Source organism: Engystomops pustulosus, chromosome 1 (assembly GCF_040894005.1).
Source record: "Engystomops pustulosus chromosome 1, aEngPut4.maternal, whole genome shotgun sequence".
NCBI classification, from domain to species: Eukaryota; Metazoa; Chordata; class Amphibia; order Anura; family Leptodactylidae; genus Engystomops; species Engystomops pustulosus.
In genome coordinates this window covers 44,812,634-44,823,969 of record NC_092411.1, presented here as the reverse complement: position 1 = coordinate 44,823,969, position 11,336 = coordinate 44,812,634, and the positions used below count along the sequence as shown (strand labels likewise).

Genomic DNA, 11,336 nt, shown 5'->3' with positions numbered 1-11,336 from the left:
AATGGCAAGTAAGGGTCACAATTTGAATATTTGGGCTTATCATTTCAATGTATTCTAAATCTGGTTCACTGGACTATTAGCTTTAAATATTATAATTTTGAGTCTGACTTTCATTTTTCAATCTGCCCTGCAAGAAAATGAATATGGACATTGTGGATTCAATGGCACACGTAACCAATCATTTTAAAGGCTTGTTATATGTTACTTTCAGTTTATATTCATTTTCATTTATATTTTGTCAAGAATTTGGTGGGGAATGGCTTTCAAATCTTTACTACCATGTCCTCACCAACTGACTAATACCAGGGTCTTAAAATCCTTGTTATAAGAGGAACATGTAAAGTAACATTTTGTTCTACCATTGTCCATCATCTCCCACTTGGACTACCTCAATATTCTTCTCTGTGGTCTACCAGCTAATCCTCTAAGGCACCTTGAAAATATCCTTAACTCTGCTGCCCGGCTAATCTATCTGTCTCCTCCCTTCATTCCGACCCCTCCTCTCACCCATTGTACAATAAATTAAGTTTAAAATATTAACCATGACGTACAAAGCCGTACAAAGCCTGTCCCCTCCTTATATCTCTGAATGAATACCGTCCCACACACAATGTTCATTACAGCACCTTCAGCTTCACTCTATTACCATGCGCTCTTCTTACAACCATATCCAGGACTTCTCCCATGGTTCTCCATACTATGCAACTCTCTTCCGAAATGGGTCAGGCTGTAACCTACTTTCAAAGCTACTTTCAAAACCTATCTGTACAGGATTGACTATAATATACAATAAATGCACTGCCACCAGTAACAACCTGTGTATCCACTCTGAGAGTCAGCAGCAGGAGAAAGATGCTATGGGGGCATTGAAGAGGTAAGTGGTTTTAGTTTTTTCGCTGTATATGTGTAAATTCCGTAGGGATGGAACATTGTATATATGGGAACTCTATGGAAAGCAAATCAATGGGGCACAGTATGGATGGCAGATCTTTGGGCAGACACTATATATGAATTAATTTGGGGGAAATATACTGTATGTATGAAAATACATCGAGTGCACTATATTAGTATTTTGGGGGCATTATTTTTGAAACTGTCCGAATAGTGATCACTGATGAAATTGGTTGTTTTTAATATGCTTTTATATATATTTTTCACCTAAACTTAGCACAATACATGCCTCCCTAATGATTTTACTACAAGAAAAAAGTTCATTACAATGTATTCTTCCTATGAACAGAATGTTGTCTTTCACAATGCACAGATCTGAGATTGATCCCTTCGGCTCGGACAGAATAGTATATTAGAAAATTGCAAAACGTTATGGTGATTGAGATTTATCTGCATAAACACAAAACCCCTTTGATCATAGAAAAACATTGTGTATTCATGGTAAGCGAGTGAAACCGGAATAGGCCATTACCTGTTGTGGTTTTATTGAATTTATGTTGGGGGTCTATGAAAGATAAGAGATATTCTGAATATCAAGGCCTTTCTGTTGCATATTGCCGAGTAAGCTGCATAACGGGTTTAATGAGATAATAATGAGACCCACCGAGTTGGAATGCAATTTGAAGGTCTCACTGTCTATTGAGCGGTGTTTATATGCCTGCACCATGGGGCTTTCATCAGAAACACCAAAAATAGATCAATGATGCAACCAAGATTTGGCAGACAACTATGTGCTAAGATTTCATCCCTTCGTGCACATTCATTGCAAGTTGAAAACAACTGAAGAGGATATTGTAATGAAATGAATGGGAAAACAACTTTGTGCAAAATTGTAAAGTGCAGTTAGTAAGGAATTTCTACATAGTAAAAAGCCATATGTTCCAATTATAACCTGGAATTCACAAGAAATAAAGAAACACAGGGAATAGGGTTTATGCTAAGAATGAAATAAATATATAATTTCATATTATTCTGGGTCGTCCTTCTAGTAAACATATTATAATGATTCTATAGTAGGAAACTCCAGCACGGGCTAAATCAAATAGTCGGTTCTAATATAAATTTTTATATCCTAGTTAAAGGTAGATTTTTGTTTTTTGTTCAAATTTATCATTCAAACAATAAGCAACAGGAAACAAGAATAAAAAACTAGCCGCTATTTTCTGTCTCTGACACTCTCATTCTAGGGACTGTCTGTCTCTGACACTCTCATTCAAGCAACTGTTTGTCTCTGACACTCTCATTCCAGCCACTTTCTCTCTGACTCTCATTTTAGGGACTGTCTGTCTGACACTGTCATTCCAGCGACTGTCTGTCTCTGACACTCTCATTCAAGTGAATGTCTGTCTCTGACACTCTCATGCCAGCAACTGTCTGTCTCTTACACTCTCATTTCAGCGACTGACCATCCCTGGCAGTCTCATTCCAGTGACGGTCTGTCTCTGACACTCTCATAACAGTGACTGTCTGTCTCTGACTGTCACTTTATCTATGGGGAGATTTATAAAAAGTCTCTGAGAGCAGAACTACTCTAGTCGCCCATGGCAAGCAATCAGAGCTAAAAGTTCATTTTTGCACAACTGTATTTAAAATTAGCTGGTTTCCATCAGCATCTGAAACAGTTTTACCTCATTTCCGATAAATCTCCCCCTATCTCTCTATCCCTATACATCTTTCTTCACACCTGTGGCAGAATAGCAACCAATCACGGCTCAGCTTCCAACTGCCACAACAGCAGAAGGCAATGGCTCTGGTATATGGTGGATAATAAGTGGATTTTGGAAATTGCGGGTTGAAGATTGCAGCTCAAAACCGAGTCTATGACGTTCCCAGAGTCACAGGCAACAACTGTGCAAAATTTGGTGATTGTAGATGCGACTTTACAGATTCATTCAGTGGACATACACAGACATCCAGCTTTATATATTAGATATATACACTTGAGTATAGCCTTACCCAAATATAAGCCAAGGCAATTTTATGTGAAATGAAATGCCCAGAAGCCTTTCCTTACTAACAAAATTCCCAGCAGCCTTCCACAGTAATGATATGCCCCATGCAGCTTTCCCCAGTAATGATATGCCTCCTGCAGCCCTTCTCCAGTAATGATATGCCTCGTGCAGCCTCCCCCAGTAATGATATGCCCCATGCAGCCTCCCCCATTATTGATATGCCCCATGTAGCCCTTCTCCAGTAATGATATGCCCCATGCAGCCTCCCCCAGTAATGATATGCCCCATGCAGCCTCCCCCGTAATGATATGCCCCATACAGCCTCCCCCCATAATGATATGCCCTAGGCAACCCTTCTCCAGTAATCATATGCCCCATGCAGCCTCCCCCAGTAATGATATGCCCCATGCAGCCTCCCCCAGTAATGATATGCCCCAGGCAGCCACCCCCACTAATGATATGTCCCATGGAGCCCCCCCAGTAATAAATTGCCCTGCAGAAGACTTCTTAAAAATAATAAACTTAAAGGAAACCTACCATGAGGAAGTAGATTGATCATAGAATCCTTCTGCCTGTTTCTGCCCTTATCTGTAATCCTGGAACCTGACCGCTGAGTGGGTAGCACTTCTGCCTTGGGGTCCTGGGTTCGAATCCCACCCCGGTCAACATCTGCAAAGAGTTCGTATGTTCTCTCCGTGCTTGTGTGGGTTTCCTCCAGGTCCTCCGGTTTCCTCCCACACTCCAAAACATACTGGTAGGTTGATTAGATTGTGAGCCCCATTGGGGACAGGGAGCAATTTGACATGCTTTGTGCAGCGCTCCGAAATCTGTGTGCGCTATATAAATAAAGAATTATTATTATTATTATGATTATTATTATAACTTCAGAGGCTACTGGGGCGTGTACTAGCCTGGCCGGGCACTGGGAGCTAAGGCTACTCCACGTGCCAGTAGCCTCTGCAGTTAATTTACATATTACTAAAATAAAGATTTTGACAAGTTAGGTTATGTTTCGGGATCATTAAATTACAGATTAGGGTAGAGCAGACAGGAGGAATCTACCATCATATCTACTTCTGATAGTAGATTCCTCATGGTAGGCTTCCTTTAATACTTACTGTATTCTCCTCATGTATTTCTCATGGCTTCCAGCATTTTTCTGGCAGTGCAGGCAGGGACGTCTCTATGCTCTATGCCCGCACATGTTATCATGCGGCAGCGACATTGCATCATTGTGTGTTTATGGGTAGAGCGCATAGACACCCCTCTGCCATCACTAGCAGAAAGAGGGATACACGAGGAGAAGAAGACACCAGGGGAGAGCACTAGAGGGGTATAAAAGGGTATTCCGTGAATATGAACGTCTGATACAAAAACCCATGATGCTATAAATAAATGAATTTAACAAAACTCAAAGTCATTAGTCACAAAACGGAGCTTAAATAGTTTATGGCCTCTGTAAAGTATGTAGCGTTATCACCAAGATGGCCGTGACTGGAAACTACAAGTCCCATGATCCTTTAGTTCTCAGTAACTCCTCCTCCCTCTTATGCTCTGCTCCTAGTGATGATCTAACAGGTTTTCTTGCTGTTACCCTAGTAATTATGTGTAAATGCCATCACCACAACACCGGCCATACTGGATGTACTGCAACCAACCGACTACAGCCAAACATAGTGGTGCCCAGGCAGGTGCAGGACATGTGACCAGTGGCCATTTTCTGTGTTGTGTCTTCTCCGCGTGGAGGAAAGTAACGGACTGATTAAAGGGCCAGTAGCATTTTAATTCTTCCTTACAGAGTATGTCAATAGCATTTTTCTGCTAAGGGGAGCAAAATTAAAAAAAAAAAAAACTAATTATATATAAACTTATATTTTAAGGACCCATTTGTATATGAATTACGCTATTTCATGGAATACCCCTTTAAGTTTATTATTTATATTCTACACTCAAGCCGAGTGGCGTTTTTTCAGCGCAAAAGTTGTGCTGAAAATCTCTGCTTATACAGAGTGTATATATTTCATCATTTCTATTATACTGTTAATTTACTCTACAACTTTCTAACTTGTGTTTAAATACAGTGTTTTTATGTTTTACAGTGTTTTTAGATATCAGAAATATCTAATATCTAATATATATATATATATATAATAATGTCTCCGATACAAGGTATGTAACATATAGATAAAACACACACATCTAGTGAAACCTCCACTGGCAGTTGTGAGACATTTCTTGACTTTCTGTAAAGATATAAATACATGTACATAGCATATGTTTTAAATACATTTGTCATTGGCTTGAACAGCTGAACGCATGCCTGGATTTTACCATCCTCCACATTATAATTCTGAGATTAGATAACATTTGATAGCATTTGTCATGAAACTGTACTGTAGGCATTGTGGACCTCTCCATTACAGTTATTGCATGCTTTTATGCACTATTCATTGAAATGATTACATAGTATGATGAAAATTGCCACCAAGCAAATTGCATGTGATTGATATGCTAATACTCAATATAAAGAAATAAAAAAAAAACAAGTTGATTGTGCCGCAGAACAAATAGCAAACACTGTGAACTTATTTTACAGGTTCAAGCTAAATTAGATGGTACATAGAACTAGACATCATTGATTGATGTGAATCACTCTGATATGTGTTGTATATATAATCTTTCATTCATTTCTATTTATCATATGCATTTATATATAGTAAAAAATTCATGGATGTATTAAAGACTGCACCAGCATCACCTGAACTTTGCAAAATTGTCTATCCGCATAGTTGTAGTAGATTAAAAAAAGAAATTATCAAGGGTAGATTTTATTACATTAGACAAAATGTTGGTCTTTTCAGGTCTATTTTGACTCTTATTTTACCTTTTGATGGTCATAATTTTGAAACAAGTGGATAGATTTTTAAAAAAGAAACACCAGGGGGCACAGCAGCAATGAAATTAGGCAAGGAAATCTACCATTTCTTTTTATGCATTGTGAACCGAAAATACCTTGCGAATGCTGTAGCTACATTGATGCAAAAACATATCTTGTTTAATCCCTGATCTGAGTGGTTTTGCTAAAAAACACAATGATACAATTCAGGACATTGGGAAAGCTGGGTGCATACTGACTAACACATTACACAGAGCTTCCTGGACTCTCTAGACAGGACCAATTAACCTGAGCTGGAAGACTCATAGTAGCTGGGGGATGGTGCAGCTATTGATTACTTCTGCCTGTCACGGACAATACAGCATTCTCTGAAGCAGTGACTAATAATGGTAAGAGGAGAGCGCCAGGGCAGTCACAGGGTGACAGAGCCACCTTGTTATAATTTTATAATTGTTTTTTCAGAAAAACTGCCCATTTCAGAGATTAAACAAGATATGTTTCTGCATTAGTAGAGCTACAGCATTCTCAAGGTATGTTTGATTCACAATGCATAAAAGCAAATGGTAATTTCCTTTTAGCATATTGGGCGTCATTTGTCTTATTTTCCCCTTCCCTGAGCTCTTTTCTTTTGCCTTTTGTGAGTCTATTTTTTGCACTTTGTAGTTTTGGCTCTTTGTCAAATGCATTTTTTTTAGTCTTAATTGGTGCAAATTTTTACACAACCCATATCATTGTCTTTCTACACATGGTCAGGACTGTAGTGTTTTTGGGCAATTATTTGCTCCCTTTGAGGCGCAAATCAAATCAATCATCTGGAAGCAGGAGAAATACAAAGACAAATTAGACACAAACCAGGATTACTGCTACATGGCAAACTCTGGTGAACAGATGGAAAAAGGACAAAAAATTGCCAAATACCCAAATACGGCAAAACAATCAATAAAATACAACCAAAACACGTGCATCAGACTAAGATAAATCTCCCCCATTGTGCTTGGTGAAAGGTCCTTTACAAAGAATTTTACTGTCTTTAACACAACCATTAAATAGTTAAAAAATAATGGTTTCAAGAGACTACCTCTGTAACAGGGGGATCAAGAGTTGTAAGGACAACAGCGCAAGAAATTCAGTCCTTGCTTATCCATTTTTCACAGATCTACCACAGTCAACTGGGCAGACATGTGGATCATGGGTGCAAAGAGCACCATCTTCCCTGCAAAACAGTGGTTGGTCTGTGAAATCCGTGGTAAATATATAATCCGTGAAAATTGGATAAATGTTAAATATTAAAAAATGTATCAAAAAATGTAAAAAATATATATAAACATATTCTGGTGTTGTTCCAAGTGCCAGAGAACTTGAATACACCAGAATTATTATGAGGCCCACACAATACATTCCCTATTCCCTAAAAAGGAATAGTGATGTGCGGAACCATCAAATTTCAGCTCTAATCGTGGGTGTTAATTGATAAACTTGAAAACTCTGCAAGCATCTGTCTATGGAGAAGGTCAACATCACCAAAATGATGGTTCATGAGAAGATCTCGGCTATTCATTGTATTTTAGAATTTTGCAACCATGGATTGGTCAAGTTAAACTATCAAACTCATCCATGTTGTTTTCCCACAGGACGGAATGAGACACTGAACACTGGTCTAAATACTATCCTACTTGGAGGCACCCTACCCTGAAAAGTCATCCAACTTTGTACCCCATTGTCATTGTTTATACAGGTAAACCGTGATTATAGTATAATATTCACAGATCATATCACTGCCACTTACTCTACAGATTAATTGTAATTATGTTTGCCCCCTATGGGCATATGGGCAGGATGTACCATAGTGTTTACTACCCATATACGGGTACTTAAACCTAAAACTCACATGAATGAATTAATTATAGGTAAAATAAAGTATATCAAAAACCTTTTAGCTTTTCTGGAATAATTATATCAAGATTGTGGGATGGACATCTCCTTAAAGTCCATCTCTTCATAGTCTAGGAAGTAATTGGATTGGCATAAAGTTAACTTGCACAAAACTATGTATTCAAATTCATTGTTATATAATGGAGCCTTGATTTTTATCTTCCTTTCAAGTGCCAACAAAAACAAATATTGATATTCAATCATAACGAACATGAGTTCTGGCAAGCTTGACAGCAGCGACCATCATAGCGGTGAGAAATGGAGGGAAGTTGGTATTTGCTCTGCAGTTATTACAGCCCTACATTTAATTTTTAAATATATTCAGTCTTAATTGCTCAATTGGAAGGGTTACATTGTCTTTTATATGTATGCAAACATATTTTAGCACTGAAGGTTGTCTTTTCTTGCCTCTGGCCTCTGTCAAGGAGGCTTGCTAACTATGTCCCGTGAGAGAAGAGGCATGCCATGACTGTGTCTGCAGAACGGTATACTGGGATTCCCTTCAGTCACAAATGCTACATTGCTCCATATCCACTGCAGATCATTTCTTCCCCATTGCACTTAATTCAAAAGAAGTAAGATATGAGTCAAATAAATAGTTATAGAGGAAAACGGAACCAAGGGACATTATTATCCCTACTAAGATGATAACCGCAGAAGCATCAGATGCTTATGAAATGTTTATGAGCATTCTTTACTTATTTTTTTGATTGAAAGGTATGAGATGGATAGATGGATAGATAGATGGATAGATGGATAGATAGATGGATAGATAGATGATAGATAGATGGATAGATAGATGGATAGATAGATGATAGATAGATGATAGATAGATGATAGATAGATAGATAGATAGATACATATAAGAAAGCGGGCAGCACTCCAAATTGTGGTAAAGAAATAGTGCTGTTTCTTTATTCCATAGTCAGCAGCAAAAACAGCGACATTTCGGCTCCAAGGAGCCTTTTTCAAGCCGTCTATACAGTGTAAATGGCGGTATTATATACATATCCACGAGGTCACATGACCCACCAACTCACGCCCACCATATTACCATATTTGTGATACAAAATTCGATATACAAAAAATTCATTTATATACAATAACCATGTGCATACATTAAAACATTTTATATATATACGACATTAGGGAGGTCAATATTTAGTAAAAACCTGTGATAGTGTTCTCCCTCAAGTGTCCATCACTGACCTCAGATGTGAGGAAAAAGTGCTATAGTGCTTCTGTGCAAAGAGATTGAGCATTGTGCATGTTGTCTAGGTGTCTCCCCGTAATAGCTGTGTCCTCCGATCTTCACATATTTGAACGCGGAGCAAAAAATCAGGTGAAACGCATGCTGGAACGCACGCCATCAGGTGGAGGGACTTCAGGTCCAGTCCCAGGATGCCTGCACCCACTATATCAACGGTTTGTGCTGCTTGGACTTTCTTTTTCTAGATAGATAGATAGATAGATAGATAGGTAGATGGACAGATGGATTGATGGATAGAGATAGATGGTTACATAGATAGATGGTTAGATATATAGATAGATAATAGATGGATAATTATAGATAGGTAGGTACTTAGCTAGGTAGGTAGGTAGATAGGCCTTCCTGTAACTAGGTTAAAACTTAAATGTATTATGTTTAGCCATGTGTCTTAAAGCTATCTGACTTCCCTTTACTATATAACACAGCATGTCTTGTTGAAACCTTATGCCCTTCACAGTTTATTTTCATTATAGATAGGTAGGTTTCTTGATGGATGCTAATGGATTTAAAGTGTAACTGTAAAGTTATAATGATTTTACCAAATTATTATATCTGATTCTCCCTTTACAAACAAACAGCATGATGCCTGCTTTGTGCTGCTCACCCTTTTCTTTCCAAAGTTATGGCATTTTCTGTTATGAAAGTGTTTCACAAAAATATCTCTCCCCACAGGTGAAGTGGGCGGAGACTAATATCTGTCAGTCTATGTCCTCAAGCTAAGGCCAGTTAGCTTTCCCACAGATCGCATGATGCCATCCCATGGTGTTCTCTCCAAAGTAATTTAGCATTAATTCTATTTAGTTTCCCACAAGTAAATCCACTGAACACTGCACAGTGCACATACAGGATGCATATGGTGACCAGCCTGGCAGGTTCCATCACATGGAGGGGTAGGAAATATGTAATAAGTGGAATAAATAATAAGTAAACCTGTTACATGAAGTCTATAGCCTGTGCTGTGTGAGCACTAAGGGTTAATAGCTGATCTGCCCAAAGCTGATACGGCTGATGACAAGGGGAGGGGAAGGGCTGCACCATGAGAGACAGAGAAAAACTGAGAAAGATTCTGTAGAATCACAGACTGGGATGGAGTGACTGATAGGCAACAGGGGAGATCTTTTACCTCACTATTCTGTACTAGAGACATCTGTATCCACAGTCTTGGAACACATAGAGCTCTGCTACATACACAGAAAGAAAGCTCTGTCACATGACCTCCTCCCCTTTGTGCAGGGAGCAGCATCTCCTCCTCTCCCAGGAGTCCACAGAGTCTGTAGAGTTTGTTTATAATACCGACTCCAGGGCTTGTCAGCAGAGGGAGAGGAAGCAGTTACTGCATCACTGAGATAATCTAAGGGGGATAGCAAAGAAACTACTGGATTTAAGGTACCAAATATAGTAGGCAAAGTTGTTTTACATCCCAAGAGCTACAGATTTATAGAAAAAAAAATGCTTTACAGTTACTCTTTAAGGAACCTTGCAAATCGGGAACCATACTACTTGGATCCTTGCACTTACCCTTTGAGTTGGGTTTCTGCAGCCTTTACATTAATGATTGATGGGTTCACATCAAAGGTCCAGACATCTGGTTCTTTTTCTTAATTCCAATGTAATAATTTTGAATGTACTGCCACTTAATTACATCATATGTAAATAATATTTCTGTAAAATAAGAAAGAACACACCATTTGCTGCACATTTTTATCCTTATTTTTTCCTATCTGTTTTACAGCTTCAGATGATACTTTGCCAAGGCACCACATCTTACCAGTTACATATTAATTCATTTTGCTCATGTTACAAAATCCTCAAAGAATGTAAGTGGATGTGGTTAGTAGGGAAACAACGGAACTGAAAATGGATGGCTTAATACAGTTGCTAATGGATTCCGAATATAAGACAAACAGAGCATCATTTATTCTACAATACATTAAAAAAAGAAATAAGAAACTGATACTTTCAGCATGAATAAAAACTATTTTCATATCTTTTAGTGCAAAAATAAATTAAGTCCAGGCCCGCTCATAGAGCCTCAAAAAACAATAAGTAGTCACATCCTCTTTATTTCTGATATTTAAGTTAGTAATGCTGTCTACATAACACATACAAGTTAGTAGGGCTATCTACATAACACAAGTTAGTAATGCTGTCTACATAACACATACAAGTGAGTAATTATGTCTACGTAACACAAACCTGTTAGTGCTGTAGTGCTGTCTACATAACACATACAGGTTAGTAGTCCTGTCTATATAACACATGCAAGTTACTAATTATGTCTACATAACACATACAAGTTAGTAGTGCTGTCTACATAACACATACAGGTTAGTAG

The 11,336-nt window shown here is 38.3% G+C and overlaps 1 long non-coding RNA gene across 1 annotated transcript; it reads left to right on the top strand.

Annotated features, from left to right (window-relative positions):
• The first annotated feature begins 7,434 nt into the window (after positions 1–7,434).
• On the top strand, positions 7,435–11,012 carry LOC140072130 (uncharacterized). The gene is made up of 3 exons (XR_011849181.1): positions 7,435–7,534; positions 7,903–7,982; positions 10,734–11,012. It is a non-coding gene; the product is annotated as an uncharacterized lncRNA (long non-coding RNA).
• Positions 11,013–11,336: the final 324 nt, after the last annotated feature.